This window comes from Callospermophilus lateralis, chromosome 2 (genome assembly GCF_048772815.1).
Source record: "Callospermophilus lateralis isolate mCalLat2 chromosome 2, mCalLat2.hap1, whole genome shotgun sequence".
NCBI lineage: Eukaryota > Metazoa > Chordata > Mammalia > Rodentia > Sciuridae > Callospermophilus > Callospermophilus lateralis.
Window position 1 is genome coordinate 102,377,115 of NC_135306.1, and position 25,971 is coordinate 102,403,085.

Sequence of the window (25,971 nt, forward strand, 5' to 3'; positions counted from 1 at the left end):
CTTTGCTGGGCCCTGCAGGTATAGCAAGAGCCCTGAGGGTGTGTGTGGGGGGGTGGATGGAAAGGAAAGGCCCTGCACTGCCTGAGCCCAATGCCTCACAGGGCTGTTCTTGTGGCCTTCTCATTTCACTGTCAATCTGCCACTTGAGTTGAGAATTACTGTCCCATCGTACAGATAAGAGCTGAGGCTCAGGAGGTAAGCAAGTTTCCTGGGTCATACCCTAAGAGTGTCTATAGTTAAACTGGGTCCAATGGTGCGCGCCCATAATCCCAGCAGCTCAGGAGGCTGAGGCAGGAGGATCAAGAGTTCAAAGCCAGCCTCAGCAAAAGCGAGGCACTAAGCAACTCAGTGAGACCCTGTCTGTAAATAAAGTACAAAATAGGGCTGAGGATGTGGCTCAGTGGTCAAGTGCCCCTGAGTTCAATCCCTTGTACCTGCCCACCACCTCCACCCCCACACGACCACCACAAAAAAAAAAAAAAAAAAAAAAGAGTGTCTGTAGTCAAAGCCAGTCTTTCTAACTCCAACCTCTATATTCTTTCCTCTGGGCCCCTACTGCACTGGCCTGTGCAGTTTTAGTCTATTTTTGGGGGCGGGAGACAGGATTCTAGGGATTAAACCCAGGGTCTCTTTACCACTGAACTACATCCCCAGTCCTTTTTACTTTTTGAGACAGGATCTTGATAAATTGGCCAGGCTGACTCTAACTTGCCATCATCCTGCTTTACCCTCCCAGGTTGCTGGGATTAAAGACATGGGCAACCACGCCCAGCAGCGTGGCCAGTCTCTAACCCAGCCCTGCCACGGATCTCTTGTGTGGCCTTAAACAAGTTACCGTTCCCCTCTCAGCTTCAGTTTTCCCAAACACAGAGGTAGAGATGGATGGAAGGATTCTCGTGCTCTTTCTTGACTTTAAATTTTATGCTTCCATATTTATAAAATCAAATCATGAATGCCAAGGGACCTAGCTCCTTGTCGAGCACATGTCCCTCCCTCCCTCCCTCCCTACTCCTTGTTTCAAAGGTTCTCTGCCTCACAGCCTCCTCGCAGCCACCGCAGCCACCGACGCTGTCCTGGTTCTTCCAAGACACCCAGCGCTCTGCCTCCCTGCTTCTGGAAACCCCACCAGGCTCTGACGTCAATGTCCACCCTGCTCAGTATTCCCAGCTGGTCGTTCCAGCTGTGCTCCTTGGAGAGGCCCACAGTATGACCCTCCTGCTCCCCACACCCTCCTGCCTCCTCCTCTGAAGGGGAACGGGGTCCATGGCCAGCACTGTGGGGAGAGAGGTCCAGAGACAGGAAAGGCCCACAATAGACACCTTCCAGAGGCCAAAACGGAGCAGGCTCTTGGTTATCTCATTTAATACCTACAAGAGATGTCATTGTCCCCATTTCATAAAAGGAAAGAAACTAAAGCTCCAAGAGATTAGGAAGTAGCCCCAGATCACAGAGCTAGCATGAGGCAGGAGCCGGGCACTACTGCCACCTTTCTGACCTGACAGCAGGTCCCTTGCTAATGCGGGAGGGCCCTGAACCTTGGACCAGGGACATCAGCTTTTCTTTTCCTATCTATATAACTTGGACCCCTCACCCCTGGTGGCTTGGCCCATCAGTCTCTCCCCAGCACCCCCGTGCCTCTCCTCACTGCCCCTCTAAATTAAGAGACGCAGAATATTCACAAATGGTCCTCAGTGTTTCCTAAGGGAAGACACAGACCTGGCCTTCCCACCATAAGAAAATGTCAAGCTGAGCCCTACGAGGAGGGGCCCGTTCTGCAAAAGACTTTCTTCTCATAAATACAGTCCTTCTGCAGCCAAAGCTGGGAATGGACGGCTGACTCACGGCTGCCCACCTCACAGGTGCTGCCCCTGAGGGCTTTCCAGGAATTAGAGCCACAGCCAGGTAGGACCCAAATGTGCACATCGCCAGGAGCCCCAGGATACCATCGGGCCCCTAACGGACTGCAGGAGGAACAGGGAAGGGGTGTCCATAATTATTTATTTATTTATGGTACCATGGTTGAGCCCTGAGGTGCTCCACCACTAAGCTACACCACCAGCCCTTTTAATGTTTTATTTTGAGATAGTGTCTCATTAAGTTTCCCAGGCAGCTCTCCTACCTCCACCTCCTGAGTCACTGGGACTACTGACGTGTACCACTGGCCCCGACGCAGGGATGTCTGTAGCTACTACAGGCTCTTCTCACAAGCTGTGCCCTGAGAGCAGCATAGGGTGAGGAGCAGGGGGCAAGGGGTGTGGGAGGAACAACTACGGTGCTATGTGACACAGCCCAGACAGGACAGACCAGGTGACAGCAGACTCGCTGGCAGCCCGCTGGCTCCCTCTCACCTACTTCTGCCCTGGCCTCAGATGGAAAAGGAGCCCCCAGGGATGGAGGGGCTGGCCAACTCCTTCCCTGAGAAGAAGGGCCTCACAGGGAACTAAACGGAGCATCAGGCCAGCCCGGCCCCACCCCACAGCTTTGCTCAGGTTCCCACGGTCAGGGAAGCCCTCCAGACCTCCAGTAGGTGACCCTCCCTGCTGTGTCCTCCCAGCTTCCTGGATTTCTCCATGGCTCCTTCCGTGATTTATCTAACCTCTTTCCTGCAGAACATGAATGTCTTTCTCCCCAATGGACACCCTGAGCCCTACTGGCAGAAGCCCACCCCTCTAGTTCACAGTCATAGCTCTGGTCCCCTGGCAGGGTCTGACACATGGGAGATGCTCAGAAGAGGTCTATCAAATGAATGCCACCAGCAGGAAAGATGCCAAGGTCAACATCTCTGTATTCCAACCCTGGCCCTCTGCAGAATCAGATGGGAAAATATCAGCGCGAACAGCCGGGGCAGAGAGTAGGCCAGTCCAGATCCAACTGAGTTGGAATCCGAAAAGCCACCAAGTGCTCCGGGAACCCAGGGGAGCCATTCATACCCCAGCCACGGGGCAGCGGTAGACAACTGTCCTGCCAGCTTTTAATCACTTCAACACGGTTGTCATCGCGCTGCGAGTGAGTGCAAGAGGCAGGGTATATTTGTGTGTGTGCTCTATTTTAAACTAATAAGAAACATATAGTCTGTGCCAACCAGTTTCTCCCCCTGATATTACAGGCAAGATGCTGTGTAGGCGCTGTCGTTGATGTTTGTACAACGTGTACAGCACATCCACGCACGTTAACTCGCTTGATCTTCTCCACGGCCCTGACAGGAGGTGTTATTAACCACCAGTTGCCTGAGGAGCAGGAGGAGGCCAGCTTCTGTGGTCACTTCGTCGAAGCTCAGGCAGAGGCTTCTCTGCTGTCTGCCTCCACCAGCCTTTGTCACACGCAGTCTCTTTACCCATGACCCACCCAAGCCAGAGCCCCAGGTCTATACCCCATGAGCCTACAGTCTCCAATGGGGGAAAAAGAAATGAAGCAATCCACGAACTTTCCCCAAATGCACAACCCTCTGGGTTAGGCAGCAAGCTCTCTGGACCCAGAGAGATCACTGGACCCAGAATCACACAAAACCCACTGTGCACCTTGGGCAATTCTCTTACCCTCTGTGAACTCCACTTTCTTCCTCAGATCTGTTGTGATGACTCAGTAAAATAGGGCTGCAAGCGCTCGGCCCAGGGTCAGGCATGGAGTCAGAACATGGGAAAAGAGCCTCCGCTGGTTCATGGCCTTTGTGCCGGGTTCCTGCACAGCTGCCTGGCACTCCCAGAGTCCAGGAGAACTCCTGCCCCATCTCCTCCCTCCCCAGAGCCCACTTCCAGCCCAACAGTGCCCGGGACACCAGGTCCGGAACTCTGCACCACAAGTGCCTAAAAGTTCCCCTCTGCCTGCCAGCAGTGAAGTCCACTCCCTGGGAATGAGGTTCTCTTGGAATCCAATGAAAATGACATTGAAAAGTCATTCCAGGTGCAGACGCAGTAGCGCACATCCCAGCAGTCGGGAGGCTGAAGCAGGAGGATCAAGAGTTCAAAGCCAGCCTCAGCAAAAGCAAAGGGCTAAGCAACTCAGTGAGTCCCTGTTTCTAAATAAAACACAAGAGGGCTGGGGATGTGGCTCAGTGATTGAGTGTCGCTCAGTTCAATCCTCAGAAACAGGAAGGAACGAAGGAACAAAGGAAGGGAGGGAGGGAGGGAGGGAGGGAGGAAGGAAGGAAGGAAGGAAGGAAGGAAGGAAGGAAGGAAGGAAGGAAGAGCATGTCAGGAGACCAGATGTCCAGCTCAGAAAGGGGCTCCCCTGACAATCTGGAAATCAGAGGAGTTAGTGGTCCCTGTCTCAGTGCCCTTCAGGGGCCCAATGGATGGGGTGACTCCCCAGGGGGAGCCATGTGGGTTCAAGGGACAGTTCCATTCTCCAGGAGCAGGATCCTGGGAAGGCTGCAGGGGTCCCATCAGGCTCCCTGGCTTTCCTCCAGAGTTGGTCTTATAAGTCAGGAGTGCATCAGCAGCTGCAGCCCTACTATGAGTCCAGCTATCCTCTCCCAGAGCAGGAACGGAGCAGGGGAGGGGTCAGGAGAAGAGCTCCTGAGGGTCCCACCAGCTTCTGCAAACTGGTGGTGCCTCATGGACCAGAGCACATGTGTTATCATGGCCAGCCCACAGATTAATCAAAGAGCAGAAGCAGAGGGGCCTTGAAGACCCTCCAGCCTAACTTCCTCATCACGTAAAATGAGGAGGTGGAGCCTCAAAGAAGCTAGGCAATGTGCAAGGTCACGCAGCTTCTTCCCATTGGATGTGCATCTGTTTGGTCTTCTCTCAATTGCACCAGGAACTGAGGCCCACAAAGGACACTGCTGGGCATCCGTGAATGGAAGGCTCAGGCCACACCTGTTGAGTGACCAATGGATCCTCAGGGAGGCAGGAAACTGAGAACAAACACTTGTCACCACAGCGTTCTGGGCACACACCCCAACTCTCCCTCCTCCTGGGCCTGGAGCCAGAAGTCCCAAGCACACAGGACAGGCTCCCCTGAGAAGGGGCAGGAACTGCTTCTCCAGGGGAGGACGACTCTCAGACCTGGCCCAGGACTTGGGACCAGGGAGTGCTCAATAGCAATGTTGGGCTGAGGACATCAGAGGAACCTCTGGGTATGGTTCGCCCTCCCCTACTCTACCACGGAACCCCTGTGCTACCCTGGAATGAGGGGGATGATGCCCCCCAACTCACCTAACAGGAGTTAGATCCACTACAAGTCGGCTAAAAAACCCTTGGTGTCTGCAGGATGCTGAGCTAATGACCCTGGACATGGGCGCCCGGTGTTCTCTTCACCCCGAGGGTCCACCTTCCAACCTGGACAGGTAGACAAGACTCCACCTAGCTCTGTCACTCCTACCCACTGCTTTTCCCACACCTTCTGCCCAAGGGCCTGGCCAGCCAGCCCCACCTTGACTGAAGGCTTTGTGGAAATTTTAAAATTCCAGGTTGTGGTTTCCATAACAGGCGGTAGTTGTCCCCAGCATGTGTCAGGAACAAAAGTACGGACAAGGGGGAAGGTAAGTTGGGCTGGTTCTTTTAAAGATGACTCTCAGGTGGGGCACAGTGGCATGTACCTGTAATCTCCAGGAGAGGACTGGGAGGTTGGAGCAAGAAGATTGCAAGTTCCAGGCCAGTCCAGGTGACTTAATGAGATCCTGTCTCAAAATTTATAAAAAGGGCTGGGGATGTAGCTCAGTGTTAGAGTACCCCTGGGTTCAATCCCTAGTACCACACACACAAAAAAAAAATGGTGGGGATGTGGAGGACTAGCATTTGCCATGAGCTTACTATGTGCCAAGCAGTTTTAGATATTTTCTTGTAGAGTTTTCACAACTGTACTATGTGTGCGTGTTATTGTTATTATTGTCGCTAATATTATTCACTTTATAACTAAGAAAATTAAGGCTCAGAGAGGGTAAGTGATGTGCCCAAGGAAACACAGCTTAGTACTAGTAGAAGAAGGGTCAAAACCCAGAATCTGACTCCAAAGCCTGTGTTCCTTCCTCAGCGCTACACTGTCGCAACAAAAGAACCAAATGTTGCTTCTTAGAAACAAGACAATGAGTCTTCAATCTGAAAAGGGTGCCTCCTAGAGGCAATCCCATTGCTAGAACCCAACTATTTGCCTCAGGAAGGCCATTGGGAGGGTCAAATCCACTCCCTCCATTTCCCACTGACCTTAAGACCCCTGGGGGCAAGCCAGGGCTCAAGTCCTTGCATCCGTGTCTCTGAGGCTATTGTATGTTCCCAGATCCTTTGCTTGGATTTGTCCTGGCAGGGTTGTTCAGTGTTGCCTATTCATGAAGCAATCCATTTGAGAACAGACATAATTGTAGAGCTTTGAGTTAAACGAGACCTCTAAGAGAGAGTTCAAGTTCCTCATTGGATAAGGGAGGACACTGACAATAGAAAGACCAAGTCACTTTTTGGAGGTCACACAGCCCGTCAATACCCAAGTCCACCGTAGATCCGACCCCATTCCTTCCACCATCCCAACCATTCTGATCAGCTTCCTGGTCCCTGACGGGGAGAGGGCCAGATGTGGGCCTATAGCCTCTACTGTCTCTGCTTAGGACAAGCAGTGATGCTTGATAAGACAGTTGTGCCATAGCCAGCAATGAAAGGAGCTTGTCTGCCTCATGCACTAACTCACTAACCTACATGTGCCTGTTGAAGTCAACATGGAAAGTTCCCCTCAGAAAGCCTTCCATGTGTACGAGAAACTGGTCCTGATGCGGAGACCTGAGTGGTATTCCTGGGGCAGTGACTTCTGGCCACCTGGGACCAGCTCTTCTGTCTAGTTCAGGCTGCTCCCCCCAATACCCATGAAAACCCAGAGCACAGTGACCTGTGGGTGGGGGGGGTCTCAGATTTCAGCCCACCCCCTGCAGCCCTCTGGGCCAGTCCTCCAGGCACTGCTGAGAGCTCACCTCCTCTCAGAAGGCAGCCCTGGTTAACACCACTCAGTCCTGACTACTCTACCACTCCATCTTGGTTTTGCCTCCTCTGGTTAACGATGGATGGATGCTTTTTTTTTCCTACCTCTGTATGATTGTACATCACCTCTTATTTGTCTGTGTGCTACATCTGTGCCCTTCTACCTCCATCCCCAAACATTCCTCACCCCAACTGTCCCTGGGTTTTATGCATCTATTTTCTACAGCAGCCCCTGCTGGGATCTGCGCTCCCCACCCCTCACCCCCCCCCACCCCGCACCCCCCAGTGTGGACTGGCTGTGTGTTCAACCCTTGTTGATGGTGCAAGTGACCTGTGAAAGGACCCAGGCCAGCAAAAAGGGAAAGAAGCTAGACAATCCGCCAACTGGATCATCAGCTCTAAAATGAGATGGGGAAGAGAGGGAACCAGGATTAATCCCCCTTTTGTACCAGACACAGTGCCAGGTACTTATAGATGCTGCTCCATGATCCTACAAACTACATGCCTTTATTTCCCAATTTATGGATGGGAGACTGGGTCAAAGGTGTTAAGCAACTTGTCTGAAGTCACACAATAAGTAAACAGCAGAGCAAGGCTCTGAAGGCAGTTTTGTCCTACGGTAGAGCCCATACTCCCTGCTATCCCACGACAGCCAAGCCGCTGGAGGACAGGCTTCCTGGTCATGGTACTTGTTCTGTTGGGTTTGGTTGCTGTGTTCTCAATACCCAGATCAGTGCCAGGCACAGAGAACATGTGCAGAGTGAAGGATGCCCCACTGCCTCTCCCGGGAGGGCAGGACCAGGCCTTGCAAAGCCAAATTTTTGGGCTGTTTCCTCAAAATTCCTGGATTTGATTTCCTCTCTCCATCCAAAGGGACCCAATAGATGAGGATTCCTTCAAAGACCACATGGACGATGGCTGCATTTGCTGAACGTGGGGTGGGGGTGAGAGTGGAAGCACAAGTTGAACACCAACAATTAGGTCCTAATGAGGTGCGGGTTTTAGGAGCCTTCATGGTGCTCCCTGACCTGCTGCTTCTGTCACCACATTGTGACCCATCTGGATTTGATCTGTCCCCATGATAGCCCCCTTCACCTCCATTGTTTACCCCCACCACTCCGACTGAGCCTCACTGAAACTGGCCACGTTCCTACCAAGCAGAGAACTAACAGTTACACCACCCACTCTGGCCCCATCCGAACCCTCAAGAGTCTGCCCTGGGCCCCAGGGCCAGCTGCTTTTCTCCACATTCCAGCCAAAAATAATACGAGAACGAAGTTCTTTGGTGGAGACTTAATCTAATCTTCATTGCTTCAGTTTTAAAATATCCTGCCTGGTTTAGGGTTTCTTATTACACACAGGGATGTGTTTTTAGTGAGATAGGTCTTAGCAGAAACGTCCTTCTTGTAATTAGAAACCCAGGCAGGCAGGGCTTGCGGTGGGACACCCAAGCCAAACAGCAGATCCCCCTGAAGAGGACACGTTTGCAGCAAGCTCTTCCCAAGCCCCATTTTCCGGCACAAGATGAACTGAGCTGTCTTAGAGCTTGGTACTCCCTCACTCCTGGGGGTTCTGTAAGTGTTCTGGTAGGACTCTGCCCTCACCCCTTCTCCCCCACCCAGTGCCTCTCTGCCCCCTCCTGAGTCTCACTCCCAATCAAAATAGAGACTCAGATATTGCCTGCAATGGGCTGGAAAGGATGTCTGAAGGGAAAAATTACCTCCAAGGAATCCCCAAAGGACTAGGGAGTATTAAAGACAAACATTCCACCAGAGCTACATCTCTAGTATTAGGCTCGCTTCTAAAAATCAGGCACTGGAACTGAAGGAGTGTAAGAGTGCATGTACACTTTTGTAGAAGTGCTGGGTGTAACTGCTCGGGCTTTCTGGCCCAGAATCTGCTTTGATCTGCCAGCATGGAGACAGCTAAGCAAGCGAGCTTCAGGCTGTGGCTAGCTCCAGACCAGCACCCCTCCCCCAAGTCCCTCCAGATGTCACACACCAGTCAGGGCTAGGCCTCTGTTCTCAATGGCTTAAAGAGAAGGAGCTACATCTCTGAGAAGTAAGGTTCTGTGTTCATCTGAGGCATGAAGTCTATTCCAGGTAGCACCACTGAGAACAACCAAACCAATTCCCCCAACTCAGCCATAATTGCCCCTCTTGGTAAAGCGCAGATGGTTTGGGTGGTTTGGAGACTCACAGAATGATTTTTAAATTCTAAAGGAAGGCAGGAGTTCTGCCCCTTTACCAAAGTCTTTAGAACTCCTGAGACTTATGGGGCCAGGCTGTAGAACCAGGAAAGGAAAGGAAACATGTGGAAGAACATGACTTTGCCGCCGAGAAACCTCTATCTCCTGTTTTATTATTGAAGTGTTCTGAGCTTGATTCATGCCCATCCTTCACCCCTCATAGCTTAATGAGAACTGTATGTGCTACATTCCACTTTACAGATGAAGAAAGCAAGGTCTAGCAGCTTGGAGGACCCGCTGGAGTGGCGCAGCCAGGCAGTAACAGGGCATAAAGCTACCAGTCCCCCAAATTCCAGTCTACAGACTAGCTCAGCAGGCTGACCTGCCAGCCTCAATTATCACCCGACCACTTCCCTCCCTCTCTCCTCCCTCCTTTCCCCATCAGGTATTAGATTTAATTAAATTAGCAGAGCCCCATCGCAACAATCCTGGCCATGTTGCCTGGATAGAACTCAGCAAGCGCAGCTCCTCCCTCTAAATTCAGCTTCTCAATATAATTCAATCTTCAATAAGTCACGGATCTCATGTGAAGTATCTTATACAAAGCATGGTGTGTTGGCTAGACTCAAGGCTCATGGTGGCTCGAGATGATTTCATTTTCCATGTAACTTCCTCTGTTTTTCCTCTGCGGCATCGTTTTCTCCCTCTCCATCCTGGGATCTACATTTTGTTTGAACCAGACACTTCGCTTCACATGCAGTCAACCTCCAGCAATTGCATCACACATTTATATATATCTTACAGCATCCAGTCCTTGTGCCACCCAGCATAGGAAAAAGGAAAACTTATAACAGCATTTCGCACCCTCCTCCAACTAATTTAGAAAATGTGCTCCGGATTAAATAAATCAGAAACAAAAGTCTGAAATTGGAGATAAAATTTCTGAAAGGTGGTGGTGGGGAGCTAAATAAATAGCAAGGAAATCTTGCAACATGTTGGAAGCCTATAAATTTTATTGGTTGTTTCTTTAATAAAAACAATTTCAGTTGCTAACAACACAGTATTATTAAGCCTCTAACATTTAAAAATCTAATTTGCCCCTTCTCTGTGGCTGTTTATGTTGCATGCAGCATTCAGGAAGGATAAGGAAGTCAGGTTAGGTTAGGTATGGTTCCTAAATCAGGCTAATAGAGACCCCTTTAAAACACAGCCTTTTTGCTTTCTAGGTATGTCTTGGTCTCTAATGAGTTACAGCCCCCAGTTGAAGATGGACATGGCAAAAAGAAATTGAACACACACTGTGGTGCACCCATAAACTTCAAGGCCAAGAGAGAGGTGGTATGTTTCCAGTTAAACTAGAACTCCATGAATTCAGGATTCTCCACTCACAAGACAGTAATTCTCCTTATTTCATCACTAACTTACTTCAAATGTGTTTATACAATTTATTGCTACTGAACTTCCAGGCAACTGGTGTAGAGTTAATGAAACCCAGCTTGGAGAAGCTTTGAGCTTTGAACAACTAACCACAGTTTAAATGGTTATGACATGCGGTCAAAGCCACAGCCCGGCCCCACTGCAGTTTCGGTGTTAGGATATAGTCAAAAAACCTTGTCATCTCACCTTTTGTGCCAAATAGATTGAAAAAAGAAAAAGCACTGAAAAACAGCCTGCCTTGTTCCTTCTCAAGGTTCCCATCATTTAAACACATTTATCTTACTGAATGCAAGGCAAAACCCCTCCCCCAGTGCCCAAGTAAATATTTCAGTTGCAGTTTGAATTGGCAGGGGGCTGAAATCCTGAAATTCAGTTTGGGTTGAATTGAGTGGGTCAGGCCTACCTAAAGCAATGTGGTAGGGGGCTGTTAGGGAAGCACGGAGGGACATTTAAAGCCAGAGTCAGCTAGAGAGCCCCCAAAGCAATATAGGGATGTACAGATGAAACTGGGCTGGGAAAGAAGTAAACTCATCTTTCTGAATTACTGGGGCATTGACTTTTATTAATCCTCATTGTCACATGGTGCCCCCTCCCCAGGCTTCGTTTATGTGGGAACTCCAGCAAGCTCCTTCTTGCTAAACAGGCCCATTTTGGAAGAGTAAAGGGGAGGTACAGGATTTGTCACTGCTGCACAATAAAAGCCCCTTTTGAAAGCAGCACTTTCATTAACTTAAAGCAATCTATAGACTTAAAAGCACAGAGCAGTAAACTCCGAGAAAGGATCATAAAACAGCCAGTCTCAAGTTAGGTACACTTCAGTGCAATTTGCACGAGGCATTTTACTGGGAGCGGTGGTCAGGGCCCATCTCTCTCCAGTAACCCCCTGGCCCTTATTCGGAGCAGCTCCTCTTTCTCTCGGCTTTCATGCCTTTCGCGCTCACAAAGGGGAGGCGGTGACCGGGGAGTCTCCGTGGGGTCACGGCTCCCTCCCCACCCCCCAGGCTCTCGGCGGGAGAGAGCGCGCACGAATTCCAAGCCTGAAAAACAACAGCCTTGGAGCTCTGCCGCCGCGGCGGTCGCCGCGCCCCGGCCCGCAGTGGCCACTCCTGGGTCGCGCGGCTTCTGTGTCCCCTAAGGGTCTTTTGACTCTCCCAGCCAGGGGTGCGAGGGGTGCGCGGGGCTGGAAGGGGACAGATTTAAGATTGCAAGGAAGAAATCTCAAACCTTCTTCCCCTCTACCCCCCCCCCCCCCCGCACCTCCAACACACTCCCTGGCCAGAGAACGGCCTCCCTTCCTGGTCTGGACTTCCCACTCCGCACACCCCCGAGCTAGGCCGGAGAAGCGGGGATGCAGCTTGAGTGGGAGTGCCTGAGTCCAAAAAGGGAAAACACCCCCGCCACCACCACCACACACACACACACACACACACACACACACAAACGCGCGCGCGCACACACACACCAAGGTCCTGGGGCCTCGGAAAGGCCAGAGTAGCAGAGTAAGCAGGAGGGCTAGGGGCTGGGGCTTTGGGTAATACATCATGTTGTGTTTAAACAGTATCATTTCTCAGATTCGGGTGAGTGGGAGAGTCATTTAAATCTGCCTAAAATGAGAAGCTTTGGGGTTCCACCAGTTTGGAGAGCGTTTAAATTCCTAAAAGCCAATACTCTGGAGAAGTCCGAAGACAAGTGGGATGAAGGTAGGGAAACCCTAACTTCTTTCTCCCGCTGGAGCAAAATATTGCAGCAGTAATCCGGCTCGTAGGCTCCCCAGCAGCGCTTGCCGGTGTACAGGCGGCGCTGAGATCTGGGCGCCAGAGTTCGAGCCCGGTCTGCCCTGGGACGCAGTCGCGACTCTTCCGCCCAATGTGGCAGCTCACTGCTAGCGCTTCCCCTTCCCCCCATCGCAGGCCGCAGCCCCCCTCAGGCCACCAACACCCGCCTCACCGCCTGGCCCGGCAGACCCGAAGTGCATCCGGAATCCCGCTGAGCCACCAATATAGGGTCCTCAGTTCTACTCCAAACCCCGCAAGGATACCCTGTCGCTTCCCCCCAGAATGTCTCTTCATTCGTCCGCTTCCCAGAATCTCTCTCCTAGGACCGAATCTCGTGCGCCCCAAACGCTCTTCTCCTCCAGATTCGCGTTCTGGGAGAAGCGGCGGACATTCGGGGCTCGCCTGCCAAGGCTCAGATCAACTACTTTCGTTGCTTACCTAAACGCTTTTCCACCCGCGGACCTTAAGGAACCAAACACACAACCCTCCCCTATCTCTAATATCCTGGACCCCAATAAAGAGTTATCCCTGAAAACACCACCCGTCCCTCCGATTCCAGCCTCAAATTTAACCCCGGGCCCCCGACTCCTACCTCCAGCCCTCCGCTCTGGCCGGCATGTAAACTACCCAGCGGCCCTTCAATCCTGATTCTGAAAACAGCTTGAATCCCATAACCCAAACTCTAGCCGGCCTTAAAGCCCAGCCCTAATTCAGGGCCGATGCACAAGCCCCCTCCCATTCCCAAACCAGGTCTCCCCACCGCGCGGGAACCCCGGGATCTCCAATGAAGAGTCCCCAGAAAGGGCGGCCCACTGCGCGGGTTTCTTTCTCGGGTCTGGGAGCCCGGAGAGCCTCCTCGCCTAACCCGAAAGAAACAAACTTTGCGCGGCAGACTCTGGACCCTGCCCCATCCCCCTCAGCTTTCTGTTCTTGGGCGCTATCCGTCTCCTCGCCCCCCCCCCCCACCTTTTACGAATTCATCCCCTAGTTCTCGAACCAGGAGCTCTCCCTATTTCCAAGCTTCGCCACTGGCCCCCACGACTCCCTTTCCCTTACCAAAAAGCACCCCAACAATCCGCGGGAAGCCAGTGACCCTACAAATTCTCGCTCTTCCTCAGGCTAGGGTCTCTGAGCGTGGCCCCTCGGTTCCCGGCTTTCCTGACCCCACTTGCGTTCCCCTTTCCCGACTGATTCTCCTGCAAACCTCTACTCGCCCTGCCTACCCAGGCCAGGCACCGCTGGGGAGGACGCAGCCGCCGTTTCTTGCCTCAACCACCCGGCCCCAGTATGGGGCTGCTCCGGCTTCCAGCCTCTCGAAGCCAGCTCCAGGCTGGTGACGCCAAGTAAGCGCCGGCCAAAGGGCTCCTGAAGCCGGGAAAAAGAGGAACCTAGAGCCGGCCCACGGTTCCCAGCCTCACCCCGCGGAGAGCCTAGCCCAGAGCCGCCTGCGCCCGAGCTCTGGCCGGCGCACTGGTCCCTATTCTCGGGTCCCCGGGTGCTCCCGGCGCACAGCCTCCAGCCCACCCGCTACGGGATCTTGGGCCCGCGGCGGTCCGGGTCCTTGCATCTGCGGACAATGAGCGCCCGGCCACCGGCTCGAGCCCAGCGAGGCGGCGGCGGCGGCGGGGCTGCGCGCTGGCCCGGCCAGGGCGCGGGCGGGCCGCGCGGCTCTCGCCTCCTCCTTTCCCGGCCTCGCCGCCCCTCGCGCTGCTTCGCTCCGCGCTCTCCCGGCGCTTCCCCAGCTTCTCTCTGCACGCTCCCGCCGTCCCTCTCTGCTCCTTGCCTCCCTCCTCCCTGCTGCCTCCCTCTCTCTCCTCCCTGCTGCCTCCCTCTCTCCCTCTCTCCTCCTTGCCCTGTCGCAATGAATAATACTCTGGCTTGGGGACTGGAATAAAACACACGCGCTCTGAGGCAGCCGCCCGCAGCAGCAGCCGCCGCCGCGCCGCCGCCGCCGCCGCCTGCAAAAGCGTCTCTGACATGGAAATGAATGACAGCTTACCTGATGCCAATCTTCATCAGACTGACACCGGCGTGACAACACAGCCTATACTTCCCAGCACTGCTCGGGACGTCAGCGGCACAGGGACCCGCCCCCCGAACCCCCCCCCCTTCGCACACCTCCCCTCTCCCCACTCCCCCTTTCTCCCCACCCCCCCATCACCCCCACCCACTCCCGGGCCCGGCCGCCTGCAAGTCGAGGAGCCGCTGGAGTGTCTCCCTCTACTGGAAGCTCTGCTTAAACGTCAGGCGCGGGACCGCTCCTGGTGGCTGGGAGGCAGAACCGCGCAGGGAAAGGAGCCTTAAACCCTGAGGTTGCCTCTGATGGGGAGGGTAGCGGATCCCCGGGGATTTAGGGCGCACTCACCCATGCCAAGTCCTTTTAGAGAACCCAGGGCAGAATTCCAGGACATCCGGTGCTGAGGGGACCTGAGATGAGGTGAAATTTTCTGTGGACCTCAAGAGAACTCCCCAGAAAATATGAAACTTGAAACTGGCAAGAAATGCTTCCCTCCATCACCACTCCCCCCACCCATTCCTGCCTGCCTGGCCTCATTTTTATGATTGCATTTGAATAATTCTCATTACCCTGGCCCCAGAAAAGGTGCTCAGTTGACACTCTGGTTAGTTATTCCTAGTCTCAAGAGCATTTTCTTCTATGGGCTTCCTAGGGCGGAGGATTCACCAAGGGAGAGACAATGTAATGGGGTGGAGCAGGGGAGATATAAAAGAGAGTAGAGGCTTTGTCTGCAAGCCTGTTGGAGCCCCTGTTATTTTTCATTCTAAAAAGTCCTTGGTAAACTCAGTGAGTTCTGGGTGTTGGAGTGCAGTAATGTAAAGGGGGAGAAAAGTGGGGCTCTTTCATCTTGGGCTTGCTGGGGTGGATTCATCAGCTTCTGGGAAAAAATGGATTCCTCACCTAAGAGCATTCTACAGAAGAAGACCAAAGCAAGCAAGTGTGGTCATACATGTGCCTCCATTCCTTCAACCAAGTTGACAATCTCACTAAGGGCCAGGTACAGGCATGCAGACACCTACTGAAGCAGGCTCACTTACTCCCACAATTTAGCACAAGGCCCTCTCTACAATCAAGGGACAAAAGAACCCCTCTCCCTCTGCAAAGGAGCCATTTCAGCCAGGCAGTGACTGATCCTCTGACCCCAGACAAGGTAGGGGTCCTGAATAAAGCCTAGACAAAGACCCTAATGTCAGGAAGGACAATAAAAAATGAAACCCCAGCCAGGCAGGCCAGGTTTTCAGTAAATAATCTACCCCAAGAAGTTGAAGGCTGCCCCTTAGTCAATTTTAAGCCTCTGGGTTACCCCTCCTCTGACTCAGGCATGGGTAAAGATGAGAGTTATTAGATTCCATGGCTTAGACAAGGCAACTGAGACTTTGCATCACATCCCAAATATGATACAATTTGTCCAGATCTTCTCAGTATCTCCAAATTCACCCTCTGAAGTTTCAGAGGAAGAAACTCTTCATCAGTAGCCTTGTTATTATGGATAGAGTTGAATCTTCTTGCCTTCGTATAGATTTTCCAAAGACTTCACTAGGTGGATTTATGTCACCCCAGCCTCTGATGTGTGGTCAGAGACTCTGGCTGCTGACAGCATAATCGCTATTATATATTATACATTGTATAATGATATAATAATAATGAATGCACTTGCCCTTTTTATGTAGTACAGTAGCAGCCAGATTTGCTAGGGGTCAGGCTGTCATAAAGTCCCAGAGGGAAGCCTGCTTCAGATATTGGGGGAGGGGAGATCCATTTGGCCCTACCCAGTACCCTTGGAGGGAGGCTTTTCTGTCTTTCCCAGGGCTCCTAGTGAGTTGCTGAGCCTGAAGAGTCAGAGGGAAAATCAGGATGAATGTAAATACTTAACCCCATCAGAGAGGTGTCAGTGAGCCATAAATAGTACTACAGGCAACAGCTATGCATCACTGATTCACACTTATCACACCCCTCATTTTCTGGAATCCAGTTCAATGCTCAGCTCTTTCTTGAGATGGCAGATCCATGGCCACGAGCTATTAATCTGTGGAAGTCTTTTCAAATCTGTGATTGGCACTAAAACCCTTTTGGTGCTTTAAAATGCATATTGTAATTTTAAGTCAATGTAGCTTGCTTTGCAGTTTGCAAAAGCTTTAAAAATTATTATCTAAAATGTAGCAATCCTTTTTATAATCATTCAGAGCAGATATTTGCACTGCCCCCTCTGGTAGCTCAGCTGTGTGCTGGTGCTAAGGGTAAAAAGGAGGGGCAAAGAGGCCCCAAATTACTGCTCTTATCATCAAGCTGCTTTCATTCTACTGGAGGGAGACAAAGTGCCCATGTTTAAACATTGAATAACAACAATGCAGGTACAATATAACTAGTTAGTAATTAATGATCAAATGAGTTGTCAAATTCCATGGTTCTGCGTCTAAATCTTGGCTCTGTCAGTAAGTAGAGAAGGGAGAGTGGAACTTAAATGTGTAGAATTTGGTCCAGATACTGTACAATTTCTCCTCCATCATCATTTTAGAATTAATAGACACATGCATGTCATAACTCATCAACACAAACCATTGTAACCAAATAGGAGATCTTATAAATCCTAGTCATCATGTCTACATATTAGAGTTCCTCTGCTTGGTTCTCTCTTCTCACTCCACCTGTGCTTTGTTTGTCTTTAGGATAAGAAGTCCTACCAGCCCAGATTGTCTCCTCTGAGGTCCAGATATGCACAATGACCCATCTGAATTCTGCTTGTGTCACCCTATGAATACAAATTTAAGACCTGCATGTACTAGTCTGCTTGGGCTGCATAAGAAAAGCTCCCAGCCTGGGTGGCTTAAACATTTATTTTCTCACAGTTCTAGAGACTGATCAAGGTGTCAGCAGCATTGAGTGTCTTCCTGGCTTGCAGAGGGCACCTTCTTTCTGTGCCCTCCCATGGTCTTTCTTCTGTGCACACAAGCAGAGAGAGGGGCTCTGTTGTTTCTTCCTCCTCTTCCAAGGACTTGGTCCTGCTGGATTACAGTCTCAGTTTTATGACTTCATTTAACCTTAATTACCTCCCTAAAGGCCCTATCTCCAGACAGTCATATAGGGGGCCAGGTCTTCAACATATAAATTTGGGGGTACACAATTAAGTCTCTAACACATCCAACTACTAATTCCCTTCATTCTCAACTTAATTATTTTTAATGACTTGATATATTGTGAGGTCCTGGAGGATGGAGACAATATCTCATTTCATCTTAGGGTCCCTAAAGCCTGACACAGCACCCAGTCTAGAAAACATATTAAAGAAATGCTTGTTGGATTGAACTGAATAAAACTTATTTCTCCATCTTTGCCCCAGTCCTAATTGAGGGATTTCTCACCAGTGGCTTGGAATATTTTAATGATTTCCTACCTGGTCTAAAGAACTCTCTACCATCTTTCTCGCCTAAAATAAAGGTGGGATCACAGCTTGCTTTCCTCTCAAAATCCTCATTACCTACAAGATTTAGACTAAAAGTTTATTGGGTTTATCAATGAGTCAATGGATTAAGAAAATATAGAATATATACACAATGGAATTTTATTCAATAACAAAAAAAAAAGAATGAGATGTTGTCATTTGCAGCAACATGGATGAACTGGAAGACATTATGTTAAGTGAAATAAGTCAGTATTTATCAGAAAGTTAAATATTGCATGATCTTACCTATATGTAGAAGCTAAAAAGTTGCTGCCAAAGAAGTATTGAATAGAATAGTGGTTACCAGAAGCTGGGAAGAGTGTGGGAGAGGGAAAAATGGAGAGAGGATGGTTAATTGGCACAAGGGTGCAGTTGGATAGGAGAAATGGCTTCTAATATTCTTTATAGCACAGGAGGAAAACTTTGATTGGCAACAATTAATTGAATATTTCAAAATATATAGTAGGGAAGATTTTTAATATGCCCAACACACACACACACACACACACACACACACAAAGTGATACAAAAAAAGCGATACATGGGCTGGGGATGTGGCTCAAGGATTAGCGCGCTCGCCTAGCATGCGTGCGGCCCAGGTTTGATCCTCAGCACCACATACAAACAAAGATGTTCTGTCTGCCGATAACTAAAAAAAATAAATATTAAAATTCTCTCTCTAAAAAAACAAAAAAAAGATACATATCTAAGGTGATAGATTTGACAATAACCCTGAACTGATTGTTACACATTGTACATATACATTGAAGTGTCACACTATAGCCTAATAAATACATGCAACCACTGTATGTCAATAAAAAATAAAAATGTACTTTTCAAAAAGTTTATTGGGTAAAGCTGAGCACTGTAGTGCACAAGCCTATAATCCCAGCAACTAGGGAGACTAAGGCAGAAAGATCACAAGTTTGAGGCCAGTCTTAGGAATTTAAAAAGACCTTGTCTCAAAATGAAAAATAAAAAGTGATGAGTATGTAGCTTAGTGAGAAAGCATCCCTGGGTTCAATCCCCAGTACCAAAAAAAGAAAATGGTTTATTGGATCTTATGATAAAAAAGAATGGCCTTGAATGCTACATTCCTTAGCCTGTCCTTCAAAGTCATTCTTCTAATCTAGCCTGATTTCCTTGCTAATCTGCATTCTTTCCAGTGGTTTGCAGTGCAAGGACTTCCTGCATGAAAAGCCCCTGGGGAACTTCATTACAAATCAGGGTTTCAAGTCCCACTCCTAGAGAAAGCTGGTCTGGAGAAAGGCCTGGAAATCTGTATTTTAGAAGCTGCTATAGTATAGAGTTTGGGCTTGTCCATTCCAGCCCCAGCACACACCCTGTGCTCTCACCCCTGTAAGAAATATTTTTTTAAAGCTTTGGGGATTATATTACACCTATATTATAGAAGCTGGTTCAAGACATGACCCAATTAACTGCCTATTCTGCACCCAGAGGACAAGTTCCATCCCCCTGCTTCAGAGGTAGTCAGAGGTAGGAGTGGGGTGGGAGAGCAAACAGGCTTTCACTGGCTCAAGTTGTTTCTCCAACCTTGAGATTCCACTCCTCCCAAAATTCCATCTGCTTTTAAGACTTGACTATAATACCACCTCTTTTCAAAGTGACCTTGTGTTCCCCACTATCTTATAGAGGCACCAGGTCCTGGCTCAGATCTTTACCATATCACAAAATAGTGATCTAGAAAGTTACTGATACTCTCTGTTTCTGCATTTGTAAAATGAAGATGATAATAGAACCCCACTCATGAGACCATGGGGATTCAATAAAATCATGAATGTAAAGAGCTTAGCACAGTCCCTGGCACATGGGATGCTCTTCAATAAGTGGCAGCCATTAGGTTTAATAGCCCTTTACCCAGGGCTGCCACAGCACTTTGCCTGTGCCTTTATTATAGTGCTTATTTAATTGGCCTGAGGAAGGGAAATTTTGTTTACTGAGAATGCTATGACAGGCCCTGAAGGCTGTAACACAGATAGTGGGAACAAGGAAGAGGAGAAAGGGGGTTGCTCACTTTCTACCTATAGCCTCCTTCTTGACCATGGACCCAGGTGGAACTATGGTGCTGGGGGGACTTGGGGCCAGGGGAGGAAGATTCAGTCCTTGATGAAAAGCATAAGTGTTGAGCCCCTGGAGAAAGGGAGGAGGACAGAGAACAAACATGTGCAGTACAAAAACTCTGATATTATAAATCTTTCGAAAGATAGAGCTGCAGAATTCTGCTGAGCTGGAAACCAGGATGTCTAGGCTATTTGTCCATCTCTGAACCTTCCTTTGTTCCTTCCTTTCTTCCTTCCTTCCCTTCAATCCAGGGAAAGCCTGTTTGCTCTCCCACCCCACTCCTACCTCTGACTACCTCTGAAGCAGGGGGATGGAACTTGTCCTCTGGGTACAGAATAGGCAATTAATTGGGTCATGTCTTGAACCAGCTTCTATAATATAGGCGCAATATAATCCCCAAAGCTTAAAAAAAAAAAAAATCTTTCTTACAGTGCTAATGCACTTTGGGAAGATTCTTGCCACACTGCCTTCTCCCCAGGTCTCACTTCTAGGCACCTCCCTATACCAACTACATGCATGCATGCATGTGCATATGCGCGTGCGCACGCGCACACACACACACACACATACACAATCAAATTCTCAAGTGGGAGCTGCTCAACCTCAGCTCCAGGTGAGATACTCTGGGGAGGGGGCCGGAGGCGAGGGGAGGAAAGTTTTGAGTTCCAAATTCCTTCCAGGTCTTCATAAGAGGTGGGAAGTAACTTTGCCAATTTGAAAGAATTAAGAGAGATTGGGGGAGAAAATGACTCAACTGTATTTAGGAAAAGAAGAGAAAATGCCATGCTTTTCAAAAAAAAGAGCCATTTCTGGAAAATGGGATCTCAAGAGTTTGGTCACAAAAATATGAGAAAGAATATATAGATCTGTGCTGACTAATAAAGAAGCCACTGTACTAAGCACTAAAACATGACTGGTTCAGACATGGGTTGTCAGTGTAAAATACAGAATGGGTATAGAAGATTTAGTATGCAAAAAATATTTTAAAATGCCTCATTAGGAATTATTTTAGGAGCCAGGTATTGTGACTCATGGCCTATAATCCCAGCTCGTAACTACTTAGGAAGCTGAGTCAGGAGAATCACAAGTTCAAGTCCAGCCTGGGCAACTGAGCAAAATAAAATTTTTATAAAAGAGCTTGGAAAGTAACTCAGTGGTAGAGTGCTTGCCTAATATGACAAGGCCCTGGGTTTAATCCTCAGCATTGAAAAAAAGAGATAAAATTATTTTATGTTTTAGATATCAAAATTATAATGTTTTAGATATATTGAATAAAATATAAATAGGTTACTAAAATATTTCATCTGTTTCTTTTGTATTGTAAATGTGGCTCCTAGAAGTTTAAAATTACATTGTGACTTACACTCTATTTTTATTGATGCCCCCCTTCTGGGCTTCATTTTTTTGTCCCTACACCGGCTATGTTTGGATGATGAAACCCTCAACATCTATCATGTATCATTCTACTCATCGGCTCTTCAATCCTTCTGCTACCTCCAGCCCCATATACATCTGGTGAGCAAGGGGAGATCAGCAGAACATCAGTGCCTCCCTTGTACTGCAGAGATCTGAATAACTCACTCCCTGCTCCTGCCCAGTGGAGTGTCAAAACTTCTTTCTCTCCAAAAGTTTCCTCCAAACTGTACTGGAGGGCCTTGTCCCCCATCATCCTCATCATCATCATCACCATTGTCACCCTGCTACCACCATCCATCCTTGGGGCCCACCCTCTCCCTCTTACCACCACATGGTCACCACCTCTCACAGAATCACTCTGCATCCTTCTGCTTATCCATTGGACCATCTCCCACCCACCACCACCACCACCCCCATCCCCTGGGGTGAACTCTGTCCATATTTGTTGCCTTTGATGCTGCATTCAACCTCTAAGCCCTCCTGAGCTGAGGATTTCACATAGCTGGCTCCCAACTTCATCCTGGCAGCCCACACTGCAGGGCCTGAGGAACCCAACCCAACAACCCCACCAATAGGTGGAGGCTGCACTTCCCACCAGAGTGGGTCCTGTCTTATCACAGTATAAGCGAAGGTAATGAAGGGTGGCCATATGAGAAAGCAAGGAACCCCAGCTAATACAACATGGGGGGTGTAGTTTGCTTAGCAAAGAAAAACAAAACAAAGCATCAACAGCAATAATAGTTAACAGTCGTTGATATTTCTGGGTGCCAGACAGAGCTAAGAGGCTACTGTACATGCTCATTGCATCTATGTGAGATTTAGGTAAGTGGAGGAGCTTGTCACCAGGAGTGAACTCAAGCAGGTGACCTCCAGAAGCCACACTCCAAATCACTACTCTATTGCCTCTTCATCCCTCTTCCTGTCCTCTCATCCACTCACTCATCCGCTGATTCACTCATTCAACATGCATACCCTGATGGCCTCTAAGAAACTTACCAGTTCATTGGTTCCCATAAAGCAGAGAGACTGGCCAGGCATGTGGTAGGCCTTGAGGCTATAAAGATGACTAAATCACAATCCCTGAACTCACAGAGATCTTACAGGTTTACAGGGACCAAGAGAAATGTGGAAAGGCCAAACTCTGTCTTTAGATTCCACTCTCACTTTACAGCAGGGAAATCAAGGCCCAGTCAGAAGGGCAAGAGAGGGGTGAACTTCAAGTCTCTGCTGACTTAACAGGCAAGGAAAAGACAGCTTGGATTCTCAGTCCAACCCAGAGGTTTGCCTTTCAGCCCTGCCCAGGCTGAAGATTTTGCAGACATATCTTGTCATGGTTGACTGCACAGACACAGACTTCTTGACAGACTCCATATGCCTTTTTCTGCTTCATCCCCATTGGTTACTATCACCATGCACAATGGCAATGTCCACACCCAAATGGAAACTCATCCCCTCTAGAAACTTCTAATTCAGGACACCCATATCCTGTATCCTTCTGAGTTTATGCATTCACATTTTCACTACAGCAGGATGCACTTGTACGCTGCCTTATACATGTTCAAAAATTTCAAATATGTATGCATTAGCTCCCCAAACAGCTCTTGAACTTCATAAAGGCTAGGACTAAGTGTTTCTTTTATATATTTCCTTCTCCTTCCTGGTCTCAGCATTTGGTAACAATCTCAGCATATTTGAATTGGCTAATGAATGTTAATGGCTTGACCTACTGTGCACAGCTATGATTGTGTGTGTGCGTGCATGCATGCATATGTGTGTGTGTCTTGTCTGTTTGGGTACTATCCTGGACTAGTATTCATAGCAGGGGTGTATGTGTGTGTGTGTCAGTGTAAGCATATGCACATGGATGTGTGGATGAATCCTCTAGAGATTATGGTTAGAGAAACTTAGACACACACTAGCACAATCCATCAATTTCCAGACGTTATCTCTCATGATAATTTCCTGCCAAATCTTTGAGTTGCAATTAAGAAAGTAGATAATTTGAAACATTTTCCTCTGCATGTTGAGATGGATTATAATCCTAATTTGATAAAGACTCTTAATGACTCATTAGCCACCCTTGGCTTCTCCTCAGGTCAGCCAACTTCCCAGGCACTGGAGGCAGCTGGCAGCAGAAAGATGGGACGCTCAGGTCATTACACGTTATTACTTCGGCAGCTCTAAAACAAAAAGACACAACAAAGCCGCAACTGTGCTGTCACTCTGGAATTCTCTTTCCTTCAGCTCCTAGATTTGGGCTTTGGTTTTATTTTTCTGGCTTTGAACAAAGCCTCTAATTTCCTGACAACCATAACTCTCTTCCCAGGCCACTCTGCCAGAGGTCCCTTCTGTATAGGTAGTGGTACAGAGACCCCATCCCCACCACAGTTTGTTTTTTTGGGTCACAGTCCCCAAGTCCAAAGGGTGGGGATTCCTAGAAGGAATGCAATTTCAAGTTTTTACATACAATAACCACGTAACAGTTCCTTTCCTGCCTCTGTTGAGCAATGGTCAGAAAGCAAAGATGTCTAGAGATTCCCTGTTCCCTTGGATTCTGACAGGGTGGCATCCTCTTCCAGCCCCAGGCTTAGATAATTAGATGTTCATAGAAGACAAAGTCATGGCTTCCCTTGAGTCACCCAGTAGAGAAACCTGCCTCTCAGAAAGTTCTCACTTATTATGTGGACTCCTATGGACACGTGTGCAGCTGCAAACACACACGGCACACACTTGTCACACCCCGGCAAGGTGGACACACATAGACACAGTCACACTGGCAGATGGTCACACATACACATAGTAACACAGACATGTTCACAGTCTCACAGCCACACACAGTCTCAATGATACATGTTCATATAAAAACCATGTCTCCGGGTATGGTGGCATACACCTGTAATCCCAGTGGCTTGGGAGGCTGAGGTAGGAGGATTGCAAGTTCAAAGCTAGTCTCAGCAAAAGTGAAATGCTAAGCAACTCAGTGAGACCCTGTTACTAAATAAAATACAAAATAAATAGGGCTGGGGATGTGACTCAGTGGCTGAGTGCCCCTGAGTTCAATCCCTGGCACAAAAAAAAAAAAAAAAGATGTCATACACATAGGCACAATCACAGAGACACACAAACACAGGATCACAGTAACATGGTCACATGGATACATGAATATGCATTCACATGGCTACACAGTCATACAGACACACAATCCAAAAGTCAGACACATGGTCACAGAGTCACACAAACACAGACACAGTCACACAGACATGCAATCATGCTGTGCAGATGCAGGGTGACTAAATGTATAAGGACTTCTCTGAATGGTCTTAACCCTGAGTCCAGGTAGGGAAAAGGAGTCTTGGTCAACAAACAAACATCTATCTTTGTCACATGCCTGCTATGTGTCAGGCACTATACTGGATGCTAGGGTACCGTGATGCTCAATGGGATGGGTAAGTTAGCAATCACCCAACAGGGTTAGACAGCGTGGCTGCATTCTGAGTTGGAGCAGGGTGAGGGGTGGCACCCTGAGTCAGGGTCACCTTCTGAGTTCTAAATCCCTTCTTGTCCTACCCTACTCACATGTACTCTCATCCCTGTCCAAGGCTCACTCCATCCCTCTATCACAGAGTAGGTTCATGGTGGGATAAAAAGCTTCCCCCTACATCTTACCCCTGCCCTGTGAGTTTGATCAATGTGACAAATTCAGGACTCTTGAGGCCATCCTCTCTACTACCCACCCTCCTTCCTTCCCAATGAGCCTGGGGAGATCTGAGCTGAGGGCTGATGGATCGCCCTGTCTTATTGTTCCAGACTCCAAATCCAACAGGGGCCTAGGAGAACTGTATAAATCAGCACCGGGGCTGGGCTCTCACCCGCACAGTGACTCGACAAGAGGAATGGAAGGCAAGGGACCATAAAACTGTCTATGGGCCAAGTTGTTTCATTTCAAGTCAGGGCCAGGGAGAGAAAATGTTTGGTTCTTGGGAGACAGACTCACTTGAACAGGATGGATAAGCCAGTGAAGGTCTATAGGTCTGAATGCTCAGAGACTCATCTTTCTTGCAGGATAGTGCATGAGCCTGTCTGAGTCACTCCTCATCTCTGGAGACCCATTGCTGTAATACAAGAGGGGTGGGGATGCTCATGTTCCAAACTGTGATAGTGTTTGGAAATACTCTCTAGTGAGGAAGGAAGATTCTTACCCCATATGACTGATAAATCATAATTTTATCTTCTCTGAGGTAGAAACATCTGGGGGCAAGAAAAGGGAAAGGGGGCGGTGGGCAATGCTGGGTAAGTTTTAGCTATGCAGCTGTGACTGGAAAAAGCAAGAGTTATTCCCACTTGATTTATGTAGGCATTTATTGAGCAGCTACTGTGTGCCAGGCATGGTGCTAGGTGCTGGGGGCACAGAGTTGCATGATTGTGTGGCCCTGCTCTGGAAGTACTCTTAGTCTACTGGGACAGACAAGGAGGCAGACTCAGTGGTATGTGATTCCTTCTCCCTCTCACATGTTCCTATATCAACATAAGTAGCTACAACAAATTCTTGCATCGATTAGTTTCCTTACTTTTCTCCCCTCCCTAGATGGGAACACCTTCAAGGGAGAAAGGAAAAGGAACAAATATTTGAGCACCAATTATGCACTGCCATTTGACAATTGACCATCATTTTATCTCCACTGTAATGGTTAGTGGTAGATTTGATTATCCTTATT

General features: G+C 48.9%; 1 protein-coding gene across 4 annotated transcripts in view; it reads right to left on the bottom strand.

The window, feature by feature from the left end:
* Pknox2 (PBX/knotted 1 homeobox 2) overlaps positions 1-14,376 on the bottom strand; it is a 264,489-nt gene extending 250,113 nt beyond the window's left edge. For 3 of the 4 annotated variants that reach the window (XM_076843596.2, XM_076843590.2, XM_076843592.2), the window contains exon 1: positions 14,302-14,376. The gene's annotated coding sequence lies outside the window, so the exon portion shown is untranslated. Of the gene's footprint in view, positions 1-3,536; positions 3,576-14,301 lie in introns of those variants that run through there. The other variant, XM_076843591.2, reaches the window with a different exon arrangement.
* Positions 14,377-25,971: the final 11,595 nt, after the last annotated feature.